The sequence below is a fragment of the Microtus oregoni genome, unplaced genomic scaffold, assembly GCF_018167655.1.
Source record: "Microtus oregoni isolate MIOR12 unplaced genomic scaffold, Mior012 000020F_ref0000438, whole genome shotgun sequence".
Taxonomy (NCBI): Eukaryota; Metazoa; Chordata; class Mammalia; order Rodentia; family Cricetidae; genus Microtus; species Microtus oregoni.
The window spans coordinates 36,911,987-36,923,841 of NW_024543079.1; the positions used below are offsets into that span (position 1 = coordinate 36,911,987).

Genomic DNA, 11,855 nt, shown 5'->3' on the forward strand with positions numbered 1-11,855 from the left:
ACAACCACTAGCCACATTCAAGACAGCCACCCTTGGAGTCACATGTCCCTATAAACAGAGCACCCAGTCTCTCCTCCCAGTCTCAGACACCTAGCCACTGTATTACTGTAATCATAGCCCTGTCTTTTCCATCCAATAACCTTGATTCTTCAAGATGGTAAACTGCCCTCCAAAGCTGAGTGACATTACAACCCTGGAAGACAAGCTGCGAGTAAGAAAACAAAGTATTTCAAATCTACAGTACTAACACTTTTAGGGTTAGGATGTGTTTTTAAGTGCTGGTGGTTCAGGTCTAGCCAACAAAAAGACCTGGTCTTACAGAACCCGCTCTGCTGCTTTTGCAAGTTTAACTCCTTACAGTCAGATTGCTCAACTCTTAAGGAGACTGTGAAGGTGGTTCACCCTGACAGTACTGGCTGTGCCTGCAGGACTTGAATGTATAAACGAATGCACTTGAAACCACTTGGGAAGCTCAATTCAATGACCAAGGGGGTTGAAAGAATTTCATCTGTGAAATTTTAACATTTATTAAGTTTCCCCATTTCTATAAAGCTACTGTTCATAACTACAATTCAACAAGACTAAAGAACACTTGGACATTACTGCCACTTTACTAAGTTCCTTTACAGCCCTCCTATACACAAAAGCCCCTCCCAATCCACACACAGAACTGTCTGCTCTCACCACTGTCTGCTCCAAGACAGCTCCTTCAAAACAGAACTTTTGAAAACTAAGTATGAATGATAGTAAGCAACCTGTAGGACAGCAGGTCTGCCTGTCTCTGCCTCCCTAGTGCCAGGTTTACAAGTATGTGGCACCATGCCTAGCTTTTCCGCCTGGATTCAAGAGAACTGAATTGAGGTCCTGATGCTTGCCCAGCAAGCACTTTACTGACTGAGCTTTCTCCCCAAACTCCTAAGGATGCTCTTGTAAAAGGGAAGTTGGAGGTTGGAGGAAAGAGGAATTATCTTTTACTATAATTCTCTACATATTTTTAACATATAAAAACAATAATTACTTAAAGATGCATATAATTTCAAAATGTAAAAAAATTAGTAAAAATACCAAAACCACATGTTATTTTATTTGAAATGCCCTACACCCTAGTTACTCATAGTGACAACTACTGCCAGCAACACTACAGCCCCGAGTGCTCACTGCAGAAACAAATGGATCCTCTTAAACCAGAAGCAAGGACTTGAGCCACAGACAACCTCCCTGGGCTGCTGCTGCTTCTCAACTATGAGGATTTCAGACTTAAGGGCTCAGAAAACCCTCTCTAGCTAACACTAGGCTTGGGAAAGAGAAGCTCTATCTGGGAGCCACTGTGAATTCAGGCCTTGCTACAAAACCAGAAGGCCCAGCCAAGAGGAGGGAACACTGGAGGGCAGCCACAGTACAGGCAAAGGCACCAAGTTACTGACAGGCCTCACTCCTTGCGTATCATCGGAGACAGAAAAAGAACAAAGGGAAACAAAAGCACCCAGGTAGAAATATGCAGCCCTCAAACATCACCAGTCCTGGACTGTCCCCATCACTCCAGTGACAGTACTTGAAAGGCATCCATTCTCTTTACTGATGGGCAGTATCAGTTCATCAGTTAATGTTTGGAAACCACAATTCCTAACAGCTGGATTTCAATTTCTTCCTCCACACAGAAGCTCCACTCACCAATAATCCTCTCTTCCAAAATCTGGTGCTTTTCTTCTTCTTCTTTTCCCCCCAAGGGTTTCTCTGTGCAGCCCTGGCTGTCCTGGAACTCACTCTGTAAACCTGTCTGGCCTTGAACTCACAGGGATCCACCTGCCTCTGCCTCCTGAAGTGCTGGGATTAAAGGCCTTTGCCACCACCTGGTCCCCAAATATAGAACCATTAACACTTTTCCTGCTTACTCATATTGGTCCATATGTCCCAGATGCATCACCACGCCTTCACACTAAAACAGATCCAAATGCAGTTGCCAATTTCAGGGGGTCTGATGCCCTGGGAATCTGACACCCTCTTTTGGCCTTTGCAGGCACCAAGCATGCAACTGATGCACAGACATACATTCAAGCAAAACACTCATTCACATAAAATAAAAAATTTTTAAATGTTTTCATGTGAGCCTTCAAGCTGTAAAGTGTTTGCCATGCAAGCCTGATGGCCTGAATTCAATCCCAGAACCCATGTAAAGGAAGGAGAGCGTCTACTGCACAAAGCAGTCTGATATGTGTGCTGTGGCGTGTGTACCTCTCTTCACGTGCATCATACAAACACACTCACAATAATAACAAAAATAAAATTAAAAATTTTTATGTGATCCCTGAAACTAAACATTTTTCATTATGGTTGAAACCTACTTTCCCTTTTCCTCTCCTTTCCTTGGTGGTATTAAACCCAAGATTTTGTGCACGCCAGACAAGCACTCTACTACTAAACTATTTTGTCAGCCTTTTAAAGCTTTCATTCTAGTATTCCTTAACAAAGCAGTGCAGAAGGCTGATTTTAAGTCAACACTTGGTTATAATGGACAATAAACATGGTTCCAAAAGGAAGGAGCTCTGTGATGTGATATTGTCCCTCATTCAATGACATAAACATTCTGCTTTAATTCTGGATATAGGGTTGAGGAAATGGCACAATGAGTAAAGGGTTTGCCACAGAACACGAAAGTATAATGACCTGAGTTTAGATCCCCAGTGCCCATGTAAAAGCTGGGCGCAGTGGCACATGTCTGTAATTGCAGCATTGAGGAGACAGAGAGACAGGTGGATCCTCGGAGCTCGCTGGCTGGCACCTGTCAACTCCAGGTTCAGTAAGAGACCATTAAAAACGGTATACAGTGCAGAAGATACCCAATGTTGACTTCTGAAGACCCACATGCACACAGTAACACAAATACCCCCTCCCCTGCAACACACACATCTGGGTGTGATGATCCATACATGCAATCCCAGCACTCAGAAGGCTTAAATATCAAGACCAGCCTGGGCTACACACCTAAGTCACATCTCCTATCTTCCCCTGCCCTAAAAAATAAAAAAAACCACAGAACCACAAAAATAAGTAAATGAATTGGTCTAGCAAAGGTCCATCTTCTCTGATTCAATTACCTTTAACGACTGATTAGAAGATGTCACTTTTTAATAAAAGGCTTTGAAATCTATTACAACTCATTTGTCTCTTGCCTACCAGAACCTGCCAGAAAAGCATGAGGCCCTCAGTTTGATTGCCAGAGACCGTTAAAAACAGTAGGCATGGTGGTATACACTTAACGATTCCAGTGACGGGAGGTGGAGAAGGAAAATCTCTGGGGCTCACTGGCCAGACAGCCTGGACTACACAATAAGGTCAAGCTGGTGAAAGACTGTCTAAAAAAATATTTTTTTTTCTTTTTTTTTTTAACTTTCTATTTATTTAACTTTATTATGTTCGTTGGTGTGAAGGTGTCAGATCTCATGGAACTGCATTTTCAGACAGTTGTGAGCTGCCATGTGGGTGCTGGGAATCGAACCCGGGTCCTCTGGAAGAGCAGTCAGTGCTCTTAACCGCTGAGCCATCTCTCCAGCCCCCTGTCTAAAAAAATATTGAGAAAAAAAAACAACCCAACAAAATCCAAGGTGTGTGTGTGTGTTGGGAGTACAGAGAGATGGCTCAGCGGTTAAAACTACAGATTAGTCTTGCAGAGGATCCAAGCTCAGTTTGCAGTACCTGTGTTGGGTGGCTCACAACTGCCTATAACTGTAGTTCCAGGAGGAGCCAATGCTGTTCTGGCCTCCTTGACCATCTGTATTCAACATGCACATACCCACACACACCTGGACCCTCCCCCCCCCACACACACACATCTGGGTATGGTGGTCCATACATGCAATCCGCCAAACAAAGTCTTTTAAGAATAACTTAAAAGTGAGGAGTGGTGAGACAGATCATTTGGTAAAGTGCTTGTGGCCAAGCCTGACAATTGGAGCTGGATCTTCAGGACCCACACGGTAGAAGGAGAGAAGCAACTCCCACAAGCTGTACTCTCACCTCCACCCACATGCCACAGAATATGAGTGTACACACACAGAATAAATAAATGGAAAATGAAAAATGTACATGTCTCCGGTACACAAGGAACAATGCATGTACTGATCACTGGCCTCCACATATGTATGCACATGTTCATGCACCTACAAGAACAAATACACAGCCGGGCGGTGGTGGCGCACGCCTTTAATCCCAGCATTCGGGAGGCAGAGGCAGGTGGATCTCTGGGGGTTCGAGGCCAGCCTGGTCTACAAGAGCTAGTTCCGGGACGGGCACCAAAGCTACAGAGAAACCCTGTCTCGAAAAACCAAAAAAAAAAAAAAAAAAAAAAAAAAAAAGAACAAACACACAAACCCTATGCCTCTTCTATGCCTCTTACCGGGTTTTAACAATTACCAATATATGGCAATTCTTATCTATAATCCTCCAGATGCACTGAAAACTTTTTAACTATAGGGAGTTACAGAAAAAGCTTTCTCATTTCCCGAACAGAGGGCTGAGGAAAATCATGCGACGGGAGCAGCACACACTGGTCATGCATTTTGCTAAGAGTCAACAAAGCACCGCTCAAGAGTCTCAAGTCTAAGGTAGAAGGTTAAGTAAGACTTGTGGATTCTCCTAAAACACTTCTGCTTTTTTTTAAAAAATTGTTTTATTGAGCTATATATTTTTTTCTGCTCCCCTCCCTCCTCCCTTTCCCTTTTACCCTCTCCCATGGTCCCCATGCTCCCAATTTACTCAGGAGATCTTGTCTTTCTCTACTTCCCATGTAGGTTATTAGACCCATGTATGTCTCTCCTAGAGTCCTCATTGTTGTCTAGGTTCTCTGGGGTTGTGAATTGTTACACTGAATATTTTAAGGCAACTTCCAGACATATTAATTCATCCCTAAGGACTTCAGCTCTAATCTCCAAGACAGAGATAGTCTATCTTTTAAAATACAACAATACTATCATGTAAAAAAATAAAATCCTTTAAAAATCATCTAATATTTGCGGGTCACTCAAGTTATTTCCAATGGCCTCGAAATACCTCTTTAAAATGGTGGAGATATAAATAAGGTTTGCATATTACATTTGCTGGAGCCTAAGCTTTTAAACATGTAGCTGCTCCTCTCCTTTTCTCTGGGCATACCCCTGAAGTCACTAGGCTCACTCTGCTCTATAGTATCTTTCACATCATAATTAATAACATTCTATAAACTTTTTAACTGTTTTATCCAGAAACTTAGTTTTTAATTTGTGGAGGAGGAAACAAGAATATTCATGAATGATGTCATGCTCTTCTTATCTTGCCACACACAGGAGTGAAATTTAGTTATGCCAATTTTGGAGGTGGTATGGTTTATCATAAGATTGTCAGTTTGACCCATAATTCTAAAGTTCCTTAAATGACCTTGGCTGTTATTAAGGATCAATGCACAGGTCTTTTATTTCATTATATTATTACATAGAAACTTTATAAATTTAAGACATTTTTTATCAGATTATAAAATCCTGTTTACAAGTTCCTCATATGTAAAATTATGAGAATTTTTGAAAAAGACGTAACAGTTCACAGTGGCATTCTGGATCTGTAAAATCAAACCACAAATCAAAACCACTCACAGCCACTAAGATGACAAGAGCTGAAAAACAAAGACAGTAAATGTTGACGAGGATGTGGAGAAACGAACATTCTCAGGTAGCTAATGGGACTGCCAGATGAGGCAATGGTTCTGGAAAACAGTTCTGCAGTCCCTTAACAAATTTAACAGAGGTCACCATTTGGTTTAGCAACCAGATCTATATGTCCAAAAAATTATATCCACAAAACCTTCACAAATGGGAAAGGGATTTCCAAGTCATATCCCTAAAAAGAGAATGTGTCTAGAATGTAAAAAGAACTCAATAATAAAAGAAACCATGTTTTTAAAAATTGACAAAGAATCTGAATAGGTAGTTTTTCAAGTAACATATACTAATAGTCAAAATGCACATGGAAAAAATACTCAACCTTTCTAAGAAAAAGAAAGCAGTTACTTTCAGGGCTGGAAAATAACTCAGAGGTTTAGAAATTGTACTGTTCTTTTCTTTCAGAGTTTGGTCCTTAGCACCTACATCAGATAGTTTACAACTGCCCAGAACTCCAGCTCCAGGGGACCCAACGCCATTTTCTGGCTTCTGTGGGCACCTGCATTCATGTGCAAATACATATGTGCAAATGCATAATTTAAAAAATAAAATAACTTAAAAGTGGTTACTTTCTCATTCATCATCAAATAGGCACCACTGGGGCCAGAAGGCTCTACAGGTGCAGAGGACGCACCCACATCTGCCTGCTCACAATTGCCAGTAACTCCAGTTCTGGAGCAGTGGTTCTCAATCTGTGGGTCACGACCTCTTTGGGGTTTGCATATCAAATATCCTGTATACCAGATATTAACATTAAGATATCATATCAGTAGCAAAATTAGAGTTATGAAATAGGAACGAAAAAATTTTATGGTTGGGGTCATCATAACATGAGGAACTGTATTGAAGGAAGGCGAGAGCACAACAGTAGTGATTGAGAGCCACTGCTCTAGAGGATCTAACAGCCTCTCACTGCCGCAAGAGTCTGCATGAACACACTGTACATACGTACACATAAAACAATAAAAACTAATAAATATTCCTTAAAAACCCACCTTACTTGAAGAGATCAGCCACAAATATTTTTTTAATATTCTTTGTTAGGCAGCAAAAAATTGGCTATTTGTTTTGTTTTTTTAAATGGGTATCATCATACAGCCCAGGCTGGCCTCACCTAACCCTTTCCTCGACCTCTGAGGTGACTGGGGATTAAAGGTATGTACTACCAAGCCTGGCAAAAATTGGCATAAAAATTATGGAAGTTGTGATGGTTATTATTGGTTGTCAACTTGACTAGATCTGGAATTAACTTAAACACAAGTGGTTGGGTACACCAGGGAGGGATATTTTTTCTTAATTAAATCATCTGAAGTGGGGAGAACGACTTTAATCTGAGTCACACCTTCTGCTGGCAGGCTAAAGGACATGGAAGAAGGAAGCTTTCTGCCTGCTTGCTCTCAGTGGCAAATCCATTTCTTCACTGGCATTAGAACCTACTTCCTTGGAATTCTGGCACACGCTGAAGCCAAGCTGAGACATCCAGCCTTGTGGACTGAATAACCTCTGGACTGTTAGACCAGACCTTCTGTTGGTAGACAGCCATTGCTAGACTAGCTGGAACACAGCCCATACACCATTCTAATAAATCTCTCTCTCTCTCTCTCTCTCTCTCTCTCTCTCACACACACACACACACACACAGAGAGAGAGAGAGAGAGAGAGAGAGAGAGAGAGAGATTCATTCTGTAAGTTCTGTTCCTCTAGAGCACGCTGACTTATCCTCAAGTCATCAACTCTACCACAAGATAAGAAGTGAATGATAACCTAACTACTTTGCCCACGGGGAGACAAGGAATGGAGTCTCTTCGTGTACTTGTATGGGTAGAAGTATAAAACTACACATATATCTGTGTCGATGGAAGCTAGAGGACAACCTAAGGTGTCATTTCTTAGGAGCTATCCACCTTATTTTGCTTATTTATTTAATTTTAAAAATACTGTGTGTGTGTGTGTGTGTGTGTGTGTGTGTGTGTGTGTGCGCGCGTTCACCCCCACAAGAGCCAGAAGGCATCCGATCCCTTGGAGCTAGGGTTCCAAGCAGCTGAGAGTTGCCAGATGTAGATACTGATAACCAAAGTCTGGTTCTCTGCAAGCGCAGCGCTCACTCTTAATGGCTAGTATATTTCTTTTTCTTAAAGTTTTATTTTTAGTATTTTTAATGGTGTGTGTGGACATGAGTGAAGGTACCCTCAGAAGCCAGAGGCGGCAGAGCTCGGAGCTAGAGTTGTATATGCGGTTGTCAGCCAATTGATGTGCATACTAAAGAACGAAGTCTGGTCTTCTGAAAGAGCACTCAGTGTTCTTAACCAAAGAACCATCTCTTTAGCTCCTATACATATATATTTCTTTCTGTTTTTGTTTGTTTGTTTGTTTTTCAAGATAGGGTTTCTCTTTATAAACAGCCTGGCTGTCCTGGAACTCTTTTTGTAGACCAGGCTGGCCTCAAACTCAGATCCTCCTGCCTCTGCCTCCCGAGTGCTGGGATTAAAGGCTTGTGCCATCACTGCCTGGCATATATTTTTTTTTTTTTTTTGGTTTTTCGAGACAGGGTTTCTCCCTGGCATATATTTTTAAGAAATAAAGAATAGCATTTGTCTGTGATAGCACTTTTAGAATCCCAAGAAACAGTGAAACACATGAAAATGCAAAAATAATGCAACAATGTTTACAAACCGATGCTGAGGTCCTCCAGTAATGAATGGTACTAGACAAACACAAACACCCGAGCTATAGGAAATAAGCCACCATCATCCAGTTCTGATCTTCTTGCACAAATCACGCGACTGCTTCTGAACTAAGCTGGAGTAGGAGAGGGAAACAGGTATAGTATGCAGGAAAAGTACCCAGATAATGCTTCTAGATATTCTGATTTACATTTACTGAGCCAGTTTAGGGGACAGAATAAATGGGCACTACTTCAAAGAGGTGGCAACTTGTTGGTATGCCTACAAATAAAAAACTACACAAAGGTCTTCAAATAGTTCCATTTCTTAAAATACATTGTTCAGTTAATTGTATATACAAACATATAACAAAATATCTAGAAGGATATTCATTGTATTCTTGTAAGAGAAAACCTAGAAACAAATGTTTAACATAAAGCCTAGTTACAAATACATGTAACAGTCCTATGTATAACAAAACAACAGCTTATTCTACAGCTGAATAACAAAATAAGAAATGCCAACACTGGTTGTTCTTCAAGAAGACCTGAGTTCAATTCTCTGTAACCAAATGGCAGTTCACAGTGGTCTATGGTTCTGGTTCCACAGACTCCAACAACCTTTCTGACCTCCAAGGACACCTGGCACATGAGTTGTACACAGACATATGTACAGGCAAAACAACCATATACACACACGTTTTAAATTAATTTTAAAAAAAGAAATGTCGATACAAAGAGTAAACAATACTTTGTGCTAATGAGGAAGGACTGTCAGGATTCAAATTCTGTTTCCTCGCCTGTCTACTCACTTCTAGTCCCGCAGAGTAGGAGGGAGCCCTTGTAATTATTGAAAAGATGAAGCAAGACAATTCATGTAAGGCATTTATTATATAGTCTGTCACAGGCAATAGAAAACAGCAATTATTATTACTCTAATAGCACCTATGATGTAACTGTTTATATCTACCCGTCCTGCATTGGTATATAATCTTCTCAAAGATAAGAATATGACTTTCTCACTTTCATTTAGAACCCCAAGTACTTTGTCTGGCAAATAGGTGGCATATGAATGTACTGAATCAAGGGGCTTGCTTTTCTGGTTCTGCATTCACCCACATACTAAGTCAGTGTCTAAAAGGTACCCAGTGACTAGTCTCCTGGATCCAACCAAGCCTTAGAGTGAGCTTATCAGGCCACTCGGGGCAGAGAGAGGGGAAAAGGAACTGAGTTTTTGGCCTTTCAAGGACAGATTAGAAGTAGGACATAAAACCTACCAGTCTCTCCCTGATGACTACTTCTGGGCACTGGGTGCCACAGAGATGGAGAGAGAGGGAATTAGAATATAAAAGTCCTAGCCCATACTCCAAGCAGGCCTGCAGGAAAAACACTAGTAAACATTGCTCTTGGCAAGTGGTTAAGAACCTACACATCCCTGTCCTCAAGCTTCCCAAATGAAAAGAGCTCTGAAGGAAAGCCAGGAACCTGGCAAGAAAAGGTGGGAGAAAAGGGAAAACCAGAAAGCAAAAACCAAGCCGGCGGTGGTGGCACACACTCGGGAGGCAGAGGCAGGTGGATCTCTGTGAGTTCGAGGTCAGCCTGGTCTACAAGAGCTAGTTTCAGGACAGGCTCCAAAGCTACAGAGAAACCCTGTCTCGAAAAGCCAAAGGGGGAAGAAAAGAAAAAAAAAAAAAACACCAAAAACCGCCACAAGTATGAAGGATCAGGCAAACAGCTCTGAATGGCTAACCACGCGCTGAAGAGAAGGAAGTGAAAGGATCCCAGGAAACCATAAAAGATTTCGCTTAGGCAACATTGTCAAGAGCCTTGTAGAAAATGATAACGCATTTGGGGTTTCATTCATCTCACGGGCGGAGGAAAGTGAGGAAATTTTTAAGAGCACAAATGACAACGTCAGAGCTATGGTTTTGAAAGGAGGATCTAGGCAGAAGGATGTTTATCCCGTCCCTGTCAATCCTCATCCACCATCTTTTGGTTCTCTGGCTGCCTCAGTAGTTAACAGGTAACAAGAGATGCTATATCCGGGGACAGGAGACTGCCTTTCAACAGGGACTCCCTATCCTGGCCAAGGGCTTTGGCAAACATTACTCTAAGAAGAGCTGGAGCATTTCTTTTTTTCCTGTCGTACAAACATCATCACTGACAACAACAAAAACTCGAACCTCTCAGGATCAGCTCTGCCTCTATGGTTTTTATTTTTAGGAGATACAATTAGGAGTTAGTCCCTTCCCCCCATGAAGTGTCAATTTTTAAGATTTGCTGAAAGTAAACAGAAGAGATGTGCGTTCCCAAGTGGCTCGTTCTGAATTCTGAGCAGCTCTGAGTCCATATTTTCCTTCTTAAGCATACACAACAGTTGGGATCGCGCTTGGGAGAGGGCTGGGGAGTAGGACCAGGAAGGGGTTTTAAGAGGGGGTGGAAATGATCACTGCGTGAGCCACCTTTCTCCTCCCACTAAATGGACCTGAGCAAATACCGTTCTCGCTGCTCAACGTTTTTTTTTTTTTTTTCCTTTCAGAATGGACAGCAGCGCCCTGGCCAGGGCCCCAGGAGGACGTCCGCAAAGTTCCAGCCTGTCCGTGTCCCGCACGTTTCCGGGACCCCCTCCCCCTGTTCACCGTGCCAGGATGCACAAGCCGGAGGCGCTCCTCCGGGAACGGATCCAGGGACCGCTCCCACGCGCGGCCAGGCCATCCCAACCTTCCCTAGCCCACCCGACGGCGGCAGGCGCGAACGCTTACCGAGCCCGGCGCTGGGCGGGACCGCGGGGGACGCGCACGGCAGCTCCGCCTCAGCACCGCGGCGGCGGCGTCTCGGCCCGTCGCTCCCCTCAGGGCCGCCGCCCGGTCCGCTGCTCGAAGCCCCGCGGCGGCGGCGGCGGCCTCGCCTCCATGGCGAGGAGAAGCAGCGAAGAGAGGACTGGGCGGGAGGCTGCGATGGCGGCGTGGTCCAGGGGTCGGTGTGCTAGATACCCCCGCGGGTCCCTGTCAGCGCCTCGCTCGCCGCAGCCTCACTCCCGACGCGGCCTGGGCTGTAAGGCGCTTCGTCATTGGCCATTGAGAGACGGGCGCTGGTTCGCTGACGCTGGGCGGGCGTCTCCGCCTCCGCGGGCCCCACCCCTGCGCGCCGGGCTGCGCCGCGGAGTTCCCCAGGAGCCCAGGGGGTCTCCGGGTGGAGACTAGATGTTCCCCGTCCTCCGGAGGCGCCTGTCTCCTGGCTGCAACGTCTTCTACCTCGCTACAGTCCTAGGCCCCTGGGCATGGGCTTTCTTCCCAGTTTACAGATGAGGAAACTGACACCAGGCACAGCCACGCCAGTATCTTCCAGCTGGGGAGCTTAGGCACTTGAAAGCCACCTCTCCATCCCTTTCCAAATGTTATCCTTTCGTCCGTGAACTCTCCCTCGCCCTTGCTGCAAGATGCTTAAAGGACGAAGGATGTAACTGCGAGGAGAGAGGTATTTGCTTAGTCCCTAGGACGGGTCTG

General features: G+C 43.8%; 1 protein-coding gene across 7 annotated transcripts in view; it reads right to left on the reverse strand.

The window, feature by feature from the left end:
- The window catches only part of Ptpra (protein tyrosine phosphatase receptor type A), a 101,171-nt gene extending 89,753 nt beyond the window's left edge, over positions 1 to 11,418 (reverse strand). For all 7 annotated transcript variants that reach the window (XM_041670147.1, XM_041670143.1, XM_041670146.1 and 4 more), the window contains exon 1: positions 11,112 to 11,418. The gene's annotated coding sequence lies outside the window, so the exon portion shown is untranslated. The remainder of the gene's footprint in view (positions 1 to 11,111) is intronic.
- Between the last annotated feature and the right edge of the window lie 437 nt (positions 11,419 to 11,855).